The sequence below is a fragment of the Oryx dammah genome, unplaced genomic scaffold (assembly GCF_014754425.2).
Source record: "Oryx dammah isolate SB20612 unplaced genomic scaffold, SCBI_Odam_1.1 HiC_scaffold_4, whole genome shotgun sequence".
Classification (NCBI taxonomy): Eukaryota; Metazoa; Chordata; class Mammalia; order Artiodactyla; family Bovidae; genus Oryx; species Oryx dammah.
The window spans coordinates 16716577-16732363 of NW_024070188.1; positions in this window are offsets into that span (position 1 = coordinate 16716577).

Sequence of the window (15787 nt, forward strand, 5' to 3'; positions counted from 1 at the left end):
TATACTGTTTTCCATTTCTCATATTGTGTCCAAACTGAAACATTTTGACATTCCTTATGTATTAACAAGTTTACTTCATCCTAGAAAGTTTTTCTAGCATATTCTTTTGCAGCTGGTTCTATCTTATATCATGGACTCAGCCTAAATATCTCCTTTTCAGGAGACTTCTCTCATTTCCCTATTTTCTCCTCCCAGTTGATCTTTGTTTTTTTGATCTATATTAGTTTATTCAATTCTCATGTACTTAGTTATAATTTTTGTATTTATTGATATATGTTTATAAAAACAGTTATTCCCTCTTAAGTATAAACTCCGTAATGGCAGAGAATTCTATTTTATTTTTCACTACTATGTTTCCCCCAATCTAGCTGATAGACTTTTCTATCAGTGGGCTTCCCTGATAGCTCAGCTGGTAAAGAATCCGCCTGCAATGCAGGAGACCCCGTGTCAATTCCTGGGTTGGGAAGATCCCCTGGGGAAGGGATAGGCTACCCACTTCAGTGTCCTTGGGCTTCTCTGGTGGTTCAGATGGTAAAGAATCTGCCTGCAGTGTGAGAGACCTGGGCTCAATCCCTGGGTTGGGAAGATCCCCTAAAGGAAGGCATGGCAACCCACTCCAGTATTCTTGCCTGGAGAATCCTCATGGACAGAGGGGCCTGGTGGGCCACAATCCATAGTGCCACAGAGAGTCCAACACAACTGAAGCGACTAAGCAGCGGCAACAGTAGAGTCTTGGGAAATTACTAGTTAAATTAATGAAAACCATTTTCTGATTTCATAAGAAACTAAAATAAAAAGTCTTTCTCCTAAAAAAAAAAAAATCAAGCACTTTATTAGCCATATATGTAGCACCTTAGATTAGAAAGAAGGGGAAAGAAAAAAATGAGTGGGGCATAATTAAAAAAAAAAAAAAAAAGGAAGAGCACATTTTATACCAATGACTCAGGGATACAAATGAAAATAAAACCACATTGAGAAGGAATGTACTTTCACACATCCTGACAGTATTTTTCAATTTCAGGATGTATTATTTCTGGCACACAAATTAGAAAAAATAAATGCGAGTGGAGTGAAGGGTAGCAGTGAAAATGCAGGAGGGGGATGTTGCTTTATTTTTTTATAAACGAATATTTAAAATCTTTCTTCAATAAATTACACAAATTGATCTATAAAGCTAAAATTGTATAATAATTTAACAGACATTGATATCAATGACAATAGCTCTCAAGTGTTTTTTCTATTTAAAATAATTTTTAAAATTGTCACACTTAATAAAACCATGTTCTATAACTCCAAAAATTAAGAAAGCTATGACTATTGTATACCAGATGGCTTAAATAGATGTAAATATGCCTAAATCTTAGACAAAATTTTAATTATTTATTAAACTTCTACATGTTACTTACTTCCTTATTTATATCTAAGAATGTATGCTGATAAAATAATTTTATTTTCATTAGAAAAATTTTAGGGGAAAATTTGAACATTTTTTTCCCAAATATATATTTCATTGTTCAAATTCTAGTCTAATATATTTGTTTCCCAACATTTGCCTATTGTATTTCCTGGAATGCCCTTCCCTCTAAGCAAAACTACATAAATATCCCAAGATCTAACTCAATTTTCACCTTCTCTATGAAGATTTCTCTGATCTCCGTCCTACCACATATACAATGTTATAAATATTTGTTCCCTCTCTAATACCTCCAATATAGCACTTACATTTCATTTCCATTTTCAAAGAATTTGTCACCTAGTGTGAGATGACAAATACACAGCTTGTATTATTCGTGTTGCATTCTCCAGGACCTCTAATAGTGTCTGAAACATAGTAGATTTTCAAAATTGATTCCTTCCTTCCTTTCTTTATTTGTTCCTTCATATATTTATTCAACAAATAATTTCAAGTGCCTACTGTTTACCAGGCACTATTTTTTAGTGGTGAAAACATAGCTGTGATTATGACATACCCTCTGACACTCCAGGGAAGGAGAGAATAGAAATGTTAAAAATAAATAACATGTCAGCTAGTGATAAGTGCTGCACATAAAAATAAATAAATAAAATAGTCTAAAAGAGGGGGAAATGGATGACTGGAAAGAAGCCTTTCATTTTAAGGTCAGGGGAAGGCGCTCTGGGGATATCATTTGAGCTTAAACATCAGCAACAAGAAGAAACCAATTATGTTAATCTCCTGGGGAAGAATCTTTCAGCCAGAGGACCAATGAGTGAAAAATGCTGACGGAAGAATAAACTTGTCTCGTTTTAGGGCCACAGCAACAGGTCGAATGATTCTGTTGATACCAATCAATGTAGATTTCTGAGCAAGGTTTATTTCTAAAAATACAGTCTTTTTACAGTACTAAAGTGGTATTTCATCAGGAGGACATGACAATTCTAAATGTCTTGGCACATAATAGGAGATCTTCAAAATACGTGAAGTTAAAAAAAAAAAAAAAACTTGAAAGGAGAACCAGATAAATCTACAATTATAGTGAGAAATTCCACTGCTTGTTTCTCAATAATAGATGAGCAAGGAGACAGAAAATAAGCAAAGTTAGAAAAGACCTGAAAAATACTACTAATTTAATGGCAATTATTGAATAATCTACCCAACAACAGCAGGACACACATTTTTTTCAAGTGTAAGTGGAGCATTTACCAAAGTGAACCATATTATGAGCCATAACATGTCTTAATAGACTTTAAAGGTTTATGTCCTATAAACTGTAACCTCTGACCACCATTAAATTAAATTAGAAATAAATAACAAATATCTAGAAAGTCGATAACAAACTGGAAAACAGGAGAAAATTTAACCTAAATTATGCAGAAAGGAGGAAATAAAAATAACAGAAATGTCAGTAAATAAAATTTAAAACACAGTAAACCAATAGAAAAAATCAGTGAGACAAAAATGTGGTTCTTTGAGACGATCAATAAATCTGATGAATCTTAAGCCAAACTAATCAGGAAAAAAAAGAGAGAAAGAGAATACCAAAGTACTGATATTAGGATGAGAGAATGAACAACATTTTAGTTCTTACAGACATTAATAGGTTAAAAGGGGAATATTATGACAAAGTCTATGATCATAGATTTGACAAATTACATGACATGGGACTTTTCTTAAATGATAAAAGCTTCCAAAGCTCACTCTCATCTCATCTCACAAGAAGAGATGTGCTCTTCTTTGACTTTGATCTTATTTTGTCCTTCCTCAGAAAGGCTTCCATCACAGGGTGTGTTGCTGAGGGAGGAATTTGTTTCTCTTTTTCCTGAAAGACAGCTATTTTGTATATGGATACTAATCACCACCAAAAAAAAAAAAAAAGAAATTCTTGGAGAAAATTTCTGCTTAAGTTTTTTTGTTTCAGGTACCTAACCTTTGGAATAACAGTGGCCACTCCTGGGTCACAATATTCACCCTGTAGGCGAGCATACTGCTTACTGTGATTGGCAGATTCTCAGAGCCACAAAGAGTGGTAGAGGATATTGCCCCCAGTAAAGGAATGGGTGACATCAATGGAAAGGAGGGTGTATTCCACGGGCAAAATCAGCACATGTTCCAAGGAGATCTATAGTTAAATAATTTCTTTGGGGAAGTTTAAGTGACTCTACAAAAATAAAATTTGAGCAATATCAGTGTGAAATTAAGTTGTTGCCTGGGAGTCAGACAAGGTCATATTTTATTTCTCTAATGAATAGAATTGAAAAAGGAAGCTTACTTCCCTTGGGTTAGATAGGGGTACATTATTAATAAAGTAAAAGTCTTTTCTTTATTGTCATAATATTAATACATAATTAATGTAATGTAATGGCAACCCACTGCAGTATTCTTGCCTGGAAAACACCACGGACAGAGGAGCCTGGCAGGCTACAGTCCATGGGGTTGCTAAGAGTTGGACATGACTGAGTGATTTCACTTTATTTTATTTTAAAACATAATTGGGTACAAAACAAACAAACAAAAAATTAAAAAAACTTACATGTCCCCTAAAGTGATTATAAAAACATCTTTATAATGTACAAAGGATAATAATGATTAACATACCTATTGTCTCTTGACATTTCTGTCATCCAGTAATGTCTGGAGTGGTCGTTGCATTTCTTAGTGATTTTAAGTTCCTGATTCACTGCTACTTCCCCAATACAATGGGCTTCCCTGGTGGCTCAGAGGTTAAAGCATCTGCCCGCAATGCGGGGGACCTGGGTTCGATCCCTGGGTCAGGAAGATCCCCTGGAGAAGGAAATGGCAACCCACTCCAGTATTCTTGCCTGGGGAATCCCATGGTAGGCTGCAGTCCATGGGATCCCGAAGAGTCGGACACAACTGAGCAACTTCACTTTCCCCAATACTATTACTATTTTAATTATTGGCCACTTCAATGAACGTGCAGTAATCCCTCTAATACCTCACCTCTTAGATACATGAACAAGAATTTAATGGGTACCAACTACAATATCCACTAAACATGTTTCCTCAATGTCACTTAAAAAAATTCTCCTGTATTCAGTTAAGGGGTAAGCTTTCCTTCTACAGCCCATTCTGAAAACATCATTGCAGTATCCATCCATAAGACAGCTCTCTAAGCATCTGAGGTCTCAGAAGTTATGCTTCTTAAAAGATGTGGAGGGATTGTTAATATAGTTAATGGTCTCCTAACATAAGAAAACCACGTACATTTATGTAGCATGCATAGGTTAGAAAGAATTTGCTTAATCTCTTCTCACAAATGATGAAAGTTCAGAAAGTAAGTGACACTATCTAGATCAGCTATCCTTAATCTCAGTACTATTGATATTTGGGCCTAGATAATTTTTGTTGTAGGGGCTTTCCTGTGTCCTGTAGGATGTTTAGCAGATTCCCTGGCCTCTACCCACACCATCTGTGAAAAGCAAAGCTGTGTTGGTCATTGCCAGTATTGCTAAATTGCCCCAGTTGAGACGCACTGGTCTAGAAGCTGATAGAGCAGTGACTAAAATGATCTTTTACCTATTTATTAGTAGGAACTTAAATGTATCTTATAAAAATTATTTCCTGAACATGACATACATTTGATACACTTAAACGTACAGATATAGAGTCTAGGTATTTCTTAGAAACACTCCAGTGATGGTAGGTCTCTCTGAAAGTGCTGATATATTGCTATGGCCCAAAGGTTCAATAACTTTATTGAAGTTCTGGATTCAAATATCTATGTGTGTTGACTAAATAAACAATAGAATGGCATCTTTAAACAAATTATTTAAAGCTTTATACCTTCAGTCTAATGACAATTTAGAGTCTCCCCAAGAATTAAAAAATGTGTTTCCTGTCTTTAGTGAAGTGGAAAATGAAAGAATCACTGGAGAAAATGCAATGACCGGACCAGTCAGCCTAGCCCAAATAAACACTTTTATTTCCTCTCCTTTTCTAAAACAAACAGAACTCAACCAAAAGTTTATCTTTTCTTCATTTGGAATTCTATTGTGGTGCTCCCATCTCAACAGAAAATGTGAAATGTTAGTGAACAAGCATGCCCTTGGTAGGGGAACATAAGGCATTTATTACAAACAAATTCCAAATAATTAGTGGAGGAGATCATGAAATGTTCAGAGGGGGAAAAATGCTGAATTTCAAACAGAAGGGGGTCTGAGCCATTAATGGGTAATCTGCACGACTTTTGTTAATCCCCTGGGGCTCCTGTTACAGGTGGTTCATATTTCTAAGCAGTGAAGTATGTGAGATGAATGGAAAATTTCTCCTTAACATTTTCCACTACCCAGCCTTAGCATGAAAAACCATCTAGCAGATCAGGCAGCTGGTATATTATAACTTCTAGTTCAGAGATACATCACCATCCAGTATTCCCGCCCCTTAGTACTAACCAGAGATTTTCCTTTCTACATTTCCCTGGTGTAGAATTTCTTTTAGAGAAAGTATGCAGTTAATCTTTAATATAGACTAGAACTGTTACTTACGTTTGAAAAGACTGGAGTACTTGAGTCAATGTTCATGTTTGTTAGATCTGAGAAGGAGATTCCATGTTTTAAGAAAAGAGTTTACATGTATTTTACATATGAAATGTCTCAAACCTCTGCCAATAGTTGCAGTAGAGATAAATTAGAAAAATATGGATTGCTTTTCCTATAAATATATCTGAGTTTTTAAAGTCCTGAAGAAGTATGCAGTGAAATGTTTTTAATTTTATTAAAAAATTACAAAAATTAATTTAGATGAGGTAGATTGATGAATATGCAAATACATACAGAATCAAAACTAAAACAAATTAAAACACAAGAGGTGTTTTGCCTGTCCTTGAACTAGGAAAAGAAAAATATTACACTGGCACTTTCATCTCTCATTTAAATTATGCTCATATTTATTCCTATGAGCCCCTACCACATTCTCTGATTCTAGTGAAGCTAGAATTTTATTTTTAAAAAGTTTATTAAATGTATTTAAATTTTTTTATTTTATTAAAATTCCACTTTCTTTCTCTGCCTGTGCTGTCTCATTTTCCCCTTCAGAAAGCATTTCAGTCTCCCTTCAGCACAACTTGCCCTATACAACCTTCCTGATATGAATTAATCAAAAGCTGTTTGTTGTCAGTTTCTTAGTATACGTGGATCTACAGCTTTGCTCCATTATCCGGAGATTTAAATGAGGTACAGCCTGGGCCCTAAGCCTGGAATCATTAGAGGAGACCTCAGGGAGCTGAGATGCAAATAGGACTTTAGAGATATGGGGGATATTTTAATGGGAAAGTAAGACTATAAATAGCACCAATGTATCTGTTTCTTATGTTGTTTCTCCCCTCCACTCCCTTTTCTTTTGGTAATATCAATTTCAAACTTTTTAAGCTTCTTATTAAAAACATGGAAACCATAGTCAAATTCTGCCTGAGTTCTATTAATATATAGTCATGGCAACAATTTGCTTGTGAACTATTATCTCCATCTGAAATCTCTTTACTTCTAGTGATTCATTTTCTCCATTGCCACTAAAATTCTTTTGCTGATAGGCACATTGTACTACATCACTCCTCTGCCTTAAGGATTTCATTGGCTCTCCTTTCCCTACATAATAGTGTTCAAACTCCTGTTCATTATTTGATCCCCACTCACTCTGACAGTCTCATTTCTCTGCACTCAAGGGCAGAGAATATTTGTAGGTCCTAAAATAGACTCTGATATTTCACTTATCTCTACAATAAAGCTAATGCAGTTCTAAGTATTTTGTGTAAATTAACTCATTCAATGCTAAAGCAAATACTGTTTGCATATAAAGTAAATACTATTATATGCATTTTGTAGAAGTAAGAGAGCTGAAGCACAGAATAATTGACTAACTCAAAGAATGTTACTCAGACACTATGTATCAAGGTAGAATCAGGATTCAAATCAAGGTATTCTAGTCCTGAAGTTAGTGCTTTTCCTCTTCCTCCACCTAGGTCTTCCTGACATAGTTAAATTCATTCTTTAAGATCTAGATTCAATTCCTTTGTTTCCTTAAATTTGATTTGACACCTCCCATCCTAGCCTAAGTTTATTATTGTCCTCTGGGCCACTACTGTTCTTTAAATATTTTTCAAATTTCACAATTGAGCCACCAGGGAAGCCTATAACACTATAGTATATATATTTATATATATGTAAGCATATATATTTATATTTATATAGTATAAATAATTGGAGAAGGCAATGGCACCCCACTCCAGTACTCTTGCCTGGAGAATCCCATGGGCGGAGGAGCCTGGTAGGCTGCAGTCCATGGGGTCGTTGAGGGTCGGACACGACTGAGCGACTTCACTTTCACTTTTCACTTTCATGCATTGGAGAAGGAAATGGCAACCCACTCCAGTGTTCTTGCCTGGAGAATCCCAGCGACGGGGGAGCCTGGTGGGCTGCCGTCTATGGGGTCGCACAGAGTTGGACACGACTGAAGCGACTTAGCAGCAGCAGTATAAATAATTGATTGTTTACATGATTCTTCTTAATTCAGATCAAAATCCAAGTCTTACCTAGTTTGTTTTTTAAACTCAGCATGTAGCACTGTATTTTTACTTGATGAATAAGTGAATAAATAAATAGCTAAATGAGCATTCTTAATTTAGTTAATGTAGGTACATAGCCCTTTGCTGAATTCAAGGTCATTATAAACCTTCTAGAACATCTGGGTGGAGAATGATGGGTGATTTTAAATCTTTTTTTTTTTTTTTTTTTGCCTATCTGCATCCAATTTCATTAAAAAAAGTACCATAGGTTACTTATTTTTTTTAGATTTTTGGGAGTCTAAAATAATAATAGTAAGTCTTTGGACATATAAAACATTATCTTGAATTAAGAAAGATGTTAAAGTTTTTATTTAAAAAGTATAAATTAAGATGTAGAAAATATTAAAGTATAAATTAAATATACCAAAGTATTTTAAATTATTTAACAAAGAACACATGAAATATTATGTATGGAAGAATTTTACCTTTATCTTCTGCATTAAACCATCCAGTCAAGAGTGAACTGAAAATACAGCTGAATTTCCCAGGTAATGGCAACTGTGGCGGACTTGACTGAGAAAGGCACTGATTTTGAATTATGCCACTAACAACTCCTACAATGGCTCCCTGTTTCATCTTGCCCACCGTGGGTGACTGTAGGATAAATAATGTCTGGCTTAAAATGTATACAGCTTCATAGATCAAAGGCAACCCTTTGAACTGCCTCCAGAAACACCCTGGTAGCCAGTACAAGCTGTAGTGCATGGACGTTAATATGATCCATCTGGCTGGGATCTTTAAGGAAGCAAGCTGCTGCTGCATTTTGTAATAGTTGAAATGATCTAGTAGCTTGCACGATAATGTCCACTGGATCACACTGTTGTAATATACTCAAAAACACAAATTATGAGTGAGGCTATTCTGAATAAAAAGGGAAGTCATAGTGCCTATGTAAATCAGGGGAAAAAAAAGATATTCTGGGTTTTTTTTTTTTTAGTTACACTAATTTGCAGATATTACACGATTTAATATTAAATCATTGTGATGCATGTTAAATATGTGTTTATGCATCAAAAAGTGGTTCAAGTCTAAGAAAAAAGCTGTATTCTTTCTTAAGCTAAATTTTTGACATTTGGTATTATAGGCAAGCAATTTTTTTCCAAAGGCAGTTGATATTCATCACAGAAATTTAGCTGTGCAGCTTAAATATTATGACATTTGTAAGTTAATAAAAAATGAATTATTACTCTTATAGTGTATATATCCCCAGAACACTACATGGGTGTTCAGAAATCAGTTAAAAGTAAAATGAAACCCATTGTAGGATTCTAGTTCCTACTTCTCCAAAAAAGAATTTATTTGGGATTGCATAATATTTTGTTTTCATCATACAATTGTAAGTTTTTCTAAGTAGGGATATTTTAAAATGGGAACTATAAGTAAGCACTTATTTATAATTTTTTTTAGAATTTCCTCAAGTGAAATTTCCCTGACTTCTTTCCCTATCTCTTTACCAAGCTACTAACGAGAATTAGGGAAATTGTCTGGTGAAGAAGAAGAATTTAATACTTAATACTCTTTTTAAATATGTGGATATACAAATCAATGCTCAAAAACAAGAAAAAGGCAGTGGACTTTACTAATTTCAAAAAAGGAAAGAAAAATTGTCTTTTAAAAATTGTATATATATATATTTAAGGTGCTGTGCTGTGCTTAGTTGCGTAGTCCTGTCTGACTTTTAGAGACCCCATGGACTGTAGCCCACCAGGCTCCTCGGTCCATGGCATTCTCCCGGCAAGAATACTGGAATGGGTTGCCATGTCCTCCACCATGGGATTTTCCCAACCTAGGGATCGAACCCAGGTCTCCCCCATTGCAGGCAGATTCTTTACCATCTGAGCCACCAGGGAAGCCAAGAATACTGGAGTGGGGAGCCTGTCCCTTCTCCTGGGGATCTGCCTGACCCAGGAATCGAACTGAGTTCTTCTGCATCGCAGGTGAATTCTTTATCAGGGAAGTCCCCTTTTCTAAATCACCGTACTTTAAAAGAACTATTGAAGAATAAAGACATTAGCACAAGGGTGATTCTCAATTAGTTAAGGGGAGAGGGTGAAGTCCATCAGAATTGTCAACCTCCATCAGAATTTTCTCAAACTCTCCGGGCCTTCATTGTGCTCCCCACCCATCCTGCATCACTGAATGATGTGAACAACTGAGATCTCCTGGGAAATGAGACTGAAAAAGAGCCTTCATCCCTGAGGGCAGAAAACAAAGGAGAGTTTCTTTTATTGGGTAAGCCCTGGGGACCAAAGCACCTTTTCTGGCTTTCATTCCAATGCTTCTTTAGACTGAATTTTTCTCCTTACACCAACTCAAAATCAAATTCCAGTTCTAGGGTTGGATGAAAAAAAAAAAAATCCTCTAAGCCCCTAGCACTGTATGCAGTAAAGGTCCTAGAGGGATTAGTGTTTCTTGTTCAGCTAGAATCATGTTTACTGGACAGGAGCCTTTTCCTCCTACTGTTGCTTCTGTCTAGAATGTTATTCTTTTTCTCTCCATCCTAGTAAATGTCTACTTATTCTTTAAAATTTTACCTCCATATACCTCCTTCTGAAACCTTCCCTTACTTTCCAGTGCTTAATTTACCACTCCCTCTGTTAGGTTTGGCTCAAGTATGGTCAAATGACTTTGTCCTAGTAAACCTCAGGAACAGTTAATGGAATCTTGCTCAGTAGCTACTCCGTAGACTAACTCCAACAACTTCAACCAAAGTATCAGATACGTTTTTAATTCCACTTGAGATTCTCTTGGTCTCAGTCACTGGGGCCCTTGGCCACTGCTTCCTTCCCAGGTAGTATTATGGTGACTCACTCTGTGTGGACTCCAATCAACTTCAGGTTTACCTGTGGCTGTCAGTATGACAGACTCTGCTGCAGGCAGAGTCAGTGCAACTTGGAGTTCGGGGGAGTTTTTGGCTTATGGGGTTATTGACCTTTGGCCAATGAGAGAGAGGTGAGATTGAAAAAATTCACTTTTATCTTTCCCCTGAAAGGACTACCCCATGATATGGTTGTGCATATGGTCTCTCTGAAGGCAATTCTACAAGATCGATTAGTGCTGTTTGACAGCAGCAGGGCCAGCTAGGTCGTGTATGCTTTGATCTCTCCTTCTCTGCCTCACTCCTTTCTCCTACGTTCATTCTCGCTTCCCTGGGAAGCCTCCCCAATAAGGTGTTAGCACGTAATATGCATCAGACTATTTTTTCCTACTAAATTGAGGCTAAGATAATGGATGTTGTTGATTAAACACTTACTGGAAACTAGGCAGTGTGCTGAGTGCTTTACTGGATACAACATGAATAAGGCACCGTGTCTCCTCTTAAAGAAAAAATAATCAAGTGGTGAAATAGCACAGCCTGGCATAAATACATACAAAATCATGATGTAAGACTGTTGTGATTGCCTGTAAAGTTCCAAGGAGAAAGAAAATGATCACCAACTGGCTACTCAGTATCATCTGGGTCTTAATGTAGACTTTCTAAATCTTCATTGCTTTTCCTCGTCTCCTGAGACCTGTGCGTTTTAATCCAGATACCTGAAGGTAGAAGGGCCTTTTTCTTTCCCTAACAGCAAAAAAGAAGTTTCTAAGGAGACAGGGAGCAAGAAAGCCTGTCTCTAAACTTTAAAATTTTGGTGTTTTCCCAGCAAGGATGCTCAATGTGAATGACAGTCTGCTCAGGTTTGGAATTTACCTCAATCCCTGGGTTGGGAAGATCCCCTGGAGGAGGAAAAGGCCACCCACTCCAGTATTCTGGCCTGGAGAACTCCATGGACTGTATAGACCATGGAGTCGCAAAGAGTTGGATAGACTGAGTGACTTTCACTTTCATTAAACACCTGGTCTGTAATGACATCACCATCCTAGCATCACCTTGGCAAACACTGGTTGGCCATGGCTTCCCCGAAGAACCAGGGCAGCCTTGGGATTGCACCCAGAACAACACTGTCTACCTGTCATTTCAGACCCAGATCGATCACTGTCTCAATTTTTCACTTGCACTGGGATAGGTGAAAAGCGCCATATTGTCAGCTGGAAAAAAGCAAAACAGCTAATAAAGAAACACAGATATATTGCTTATCCTTCATAGATAAGGAGTTGTGTAAATACAGAGGGAAACTGAAAGAAGGTAAGATTTACTCCTACCCTCAAATGGCTTTTCCTTTACTTTCCAGATACATCTCAACACTTCTATATAGTAATTCATTTGTGTGCTGTTACTCTATTATTTAGCTGTAGACTGCTTTTCTACCATAAGCCTAGGCTATTCTTTTCAAGTGGTGTATTTTACAGTGTGTTTTCCTCTGGCCCTATTTGGTACTAGATAAAGCAGAGGGGCTTCTAGCTCAGTCATGCAATGATAATGCAGGCAGATTTCCCCCAGAAAAGCCCTTCATTAGATTACTGCCATCTTCCCTACACATTAAAATCTTTAGGCAAGCTGAAGATTGGGAGGGAGGGTAGTAGGGAGTGGGTATACTATAATTTTATTTAGTCTATCCTGAATTTCACATGAGTGAGACTTAAAGGGAATGGTGAAATCAGAAAATATAAATCTAAGGCTTCTATTTATTAAATATGAAAGAAATGAAGTTTCCTGTTTAGAAACAAATGGTTTCCAAAGTAAAATATGAAAAACCACTTCTGTTTCATCACCTTGGCTTGATGTAGGATCCCTTTACTCTGCTGCCTAACTAATTGCCAGCACACTCCATTGGCTGTTGCATCTCTGGGACATTAGAGGAACAAGGATGCAGGTGAAAAACAGAGCTCACCTCCCTGGACCATCATATGGTTAATGAGATGAGATGTTACCATGACAATCCATAACACATCCATTAATGGACTGGGCTTGTTCTTAAATATTTAAACATTTTTATTTAGAGCACAGAAAGTTTTATGACTGGAAATGATTAACGATATCTAGGCCCCTGCATCTGCACCTAGAGGAATGGAACAGGCTCTTTTGACTGTCACTGAGAAAACATCCCACTGTCTCCTCAGTGGGAGCTGCAAACACTATGTCCCAGGTCTGAGGCAGAGATCAGAAAGGTTAACCTGGTCCTGTCTGAAGGAGGAACTGACCTTGTTGGTGATGGGTTGGTGAGTGAAGGGGATCCTTCACTTCAATAATGTGATTGTAGTCCTGGGTCCTAAGGAAGTTGTCTTCAGCTGGCAGCTAAACTGTTCAGTTCAGACTTGGTCTAGAAAAGGGAGGAGGAGGACAATGATGATGATGATTCAGAGGAGGAGGGAAGGGAAGACGACCCTGGAAATCATTCCTGTGCCATGGGTTCAACACTGTGCTTCTCAGGGTGATTTCTCCTCCACTATTCCTGGTGACTATCAAGGTAAGGATCTTAGAGTTATGCTTCCATTAGGAGATGGGAAGGTATAGTGCAAAGACTCAACCTTGGAGCTTGGAGTGCTTCCAAGTCCCTTACCATCATCTCCTAACTAGTCGATTAAATCAAGTCTTTTTATGTCCTCAAACCTCAGTGTTTTGACCCACAGAATGGAAAAACTTTATAGAACTGTTGAGATGATCAAATGATATATTACTTATAAAAATTATTCACAATTCAGAAAGCATTGACTACATGTAACTATAATCCCAACATTTTAGGAAGGATTCACATTGATGAATTTAATACATTTAATAAAAGTACTTTGTGGTTATCTCTCGACTCTGCAGAAAAATGCAAACACATTGCCTTTCTGTGATTTGTGACCTAAGCGTCTTGGGGGCATTGCACAAGATAAAGAATAATCCTCCATCCTCCACCCTAGGGTAGAAATACATTGGCATTTCTAAATTGCAGCTGGTAGGTAGTTACTGGGCAGAGAAAATAATCTCATTTTAGATTTATAGTCCTGTTATAACAGTATTATGACTGAAATACCAAAAATTTTGAACATGAAATGTTTATGCTTTTAAAATTCTTCATGATCTTTCCTGTATAAAATGGAAAGGATATCAGCTCAAAGAAAAATAACAAAATGTCCAAATAAAAACGTGTGAAATATCTTGTGCAGGTGCAGGGTTCATGATGCCTCCTGTCACTCCTCCAAATATTTCTCACTGAGAGCTCCTCAGTGAATAATGGATGACAGTGAAGAATGGTAGATGGCAGTCAGTTTCCTCACTTCACCCTGGATTGGGAGGAGCTTGAGTTCCATTTTTGAAAGTGTACAGATTAACAATATAGTATAGGAGATGTTGAAAAGGTAAAACTGACTCCTTTCCTCCAAGCCTTCTGCAGCCTCAAGCAGTTCCAAAGTCTTCTATTTTTGTATTAGAATGGTTTTAAATGTTATCAATAATCTCATTTTATATTGATGATGCTTTCCTGAAGATGTCTTAAGAATATCAAGTAACTCCTTTCCTCGAGAGTTTTTTTTCTTGTCTTAGCAAAGTTAGTCTGACCTCTTATAACCACAACAGTCACCCCCTCTTTGGTGAAGGCTGGAGGACCACCACAAACTTGGAAGTCTGTTCTGTGGGTTGGACTGGGTCGTGAGGGCAAGCTGGTCTCATTTGTCTTTGTATCTTCCCTCTGTCTTTTTGGAACACATCTTCCACACTTACAGATCCCGTGGCCACAATACTCTGGCTGTGCATTCCCTCTTGCCTCTTCTGCCTTCACTCCTGCCCCTCCCTACTACATCCCCCCAACCTGGGCTCTGCACTAGCCTTGACTGTTATTTATACTGCCTCCCACCCTTGTGGGCTCTCCCACTCAGTAAACTGAAAAGACAATAATCTCTTTTGGTAATTATTGAAAAAATTATTGTGCAATTTTTTACTGTTGGGCTAGAGAAACGTTCTGAGAAAACTCCTTAATGTGTAGTGAATCTTGCTTGGAAGGACAGCATGTTTGAGAGTTAAGGGAGGTATTAATTTGAGTGTTTGAAATGACATTGCTTGGGTGAACATGAAAGGCAGGAAGGGATGACAGAGCAGAGAACTGGTGGTGAGGGGTATGTGCCAGTTGTTGGAACGTGCATGTTCTGGCCTGTGCTACTCCAGCCAGTATTAAAGGAAACTCTTTGGCGTGGGAAAGTCTATAAATGAGGAAGGGAAAAAAATAGATTTCATTTGGAATTTAATTTTCTATTTGTAGTCCTAGCTATGCTTCTGTTAGGTCCTTACAGTTTCTGTCCTTTATTGTGCTCATATTTGCATGAAATGTTTCTTTGGTATCTCTAATTTTCTTGAAGAGATTTCTAGTCTTTCCCATTCTATTGCTTTCCTCTATTTCTTTGCGTGATTGCTGAGGAAGGCTTTCTTATCTCTCCTTGCTATATTTGGAACTCTGCATTCAGATGGTTATATCTTTCCTTTTCTCCTTTGCCTTTAGCTTCTCTTCCTTTTCAGTTATTTTAAAGGCCTCCTCAGACAACCATTTCGCCTTTTTTGCATTTCTTTTCCTTGGGGATGGTTTTGATTGCTGTCTCCTGTACAATGTTGTGAACCACCATCCATAGTTCTTCAGGCACTCTATCGATCTAATCCCTTGAATCTATTTGTCATTTACATTGTATAATCATAAGGGATGTGATTTAGGTCATAGCATAGTGGTCTAGTGGTTTTCCCTACTTCCTTCAATTTAAGTCTGGATTTTACAGTGAGGTGTTCATGATCTTAGCCACAGTCAGCTTTCAGTCTTGTTTTTGCTGACTGTATAGAGTTTCTCCAACCCAGCATTTTGTATGATGTACTCTACATATAAGTTAAATAAGTTATCTTA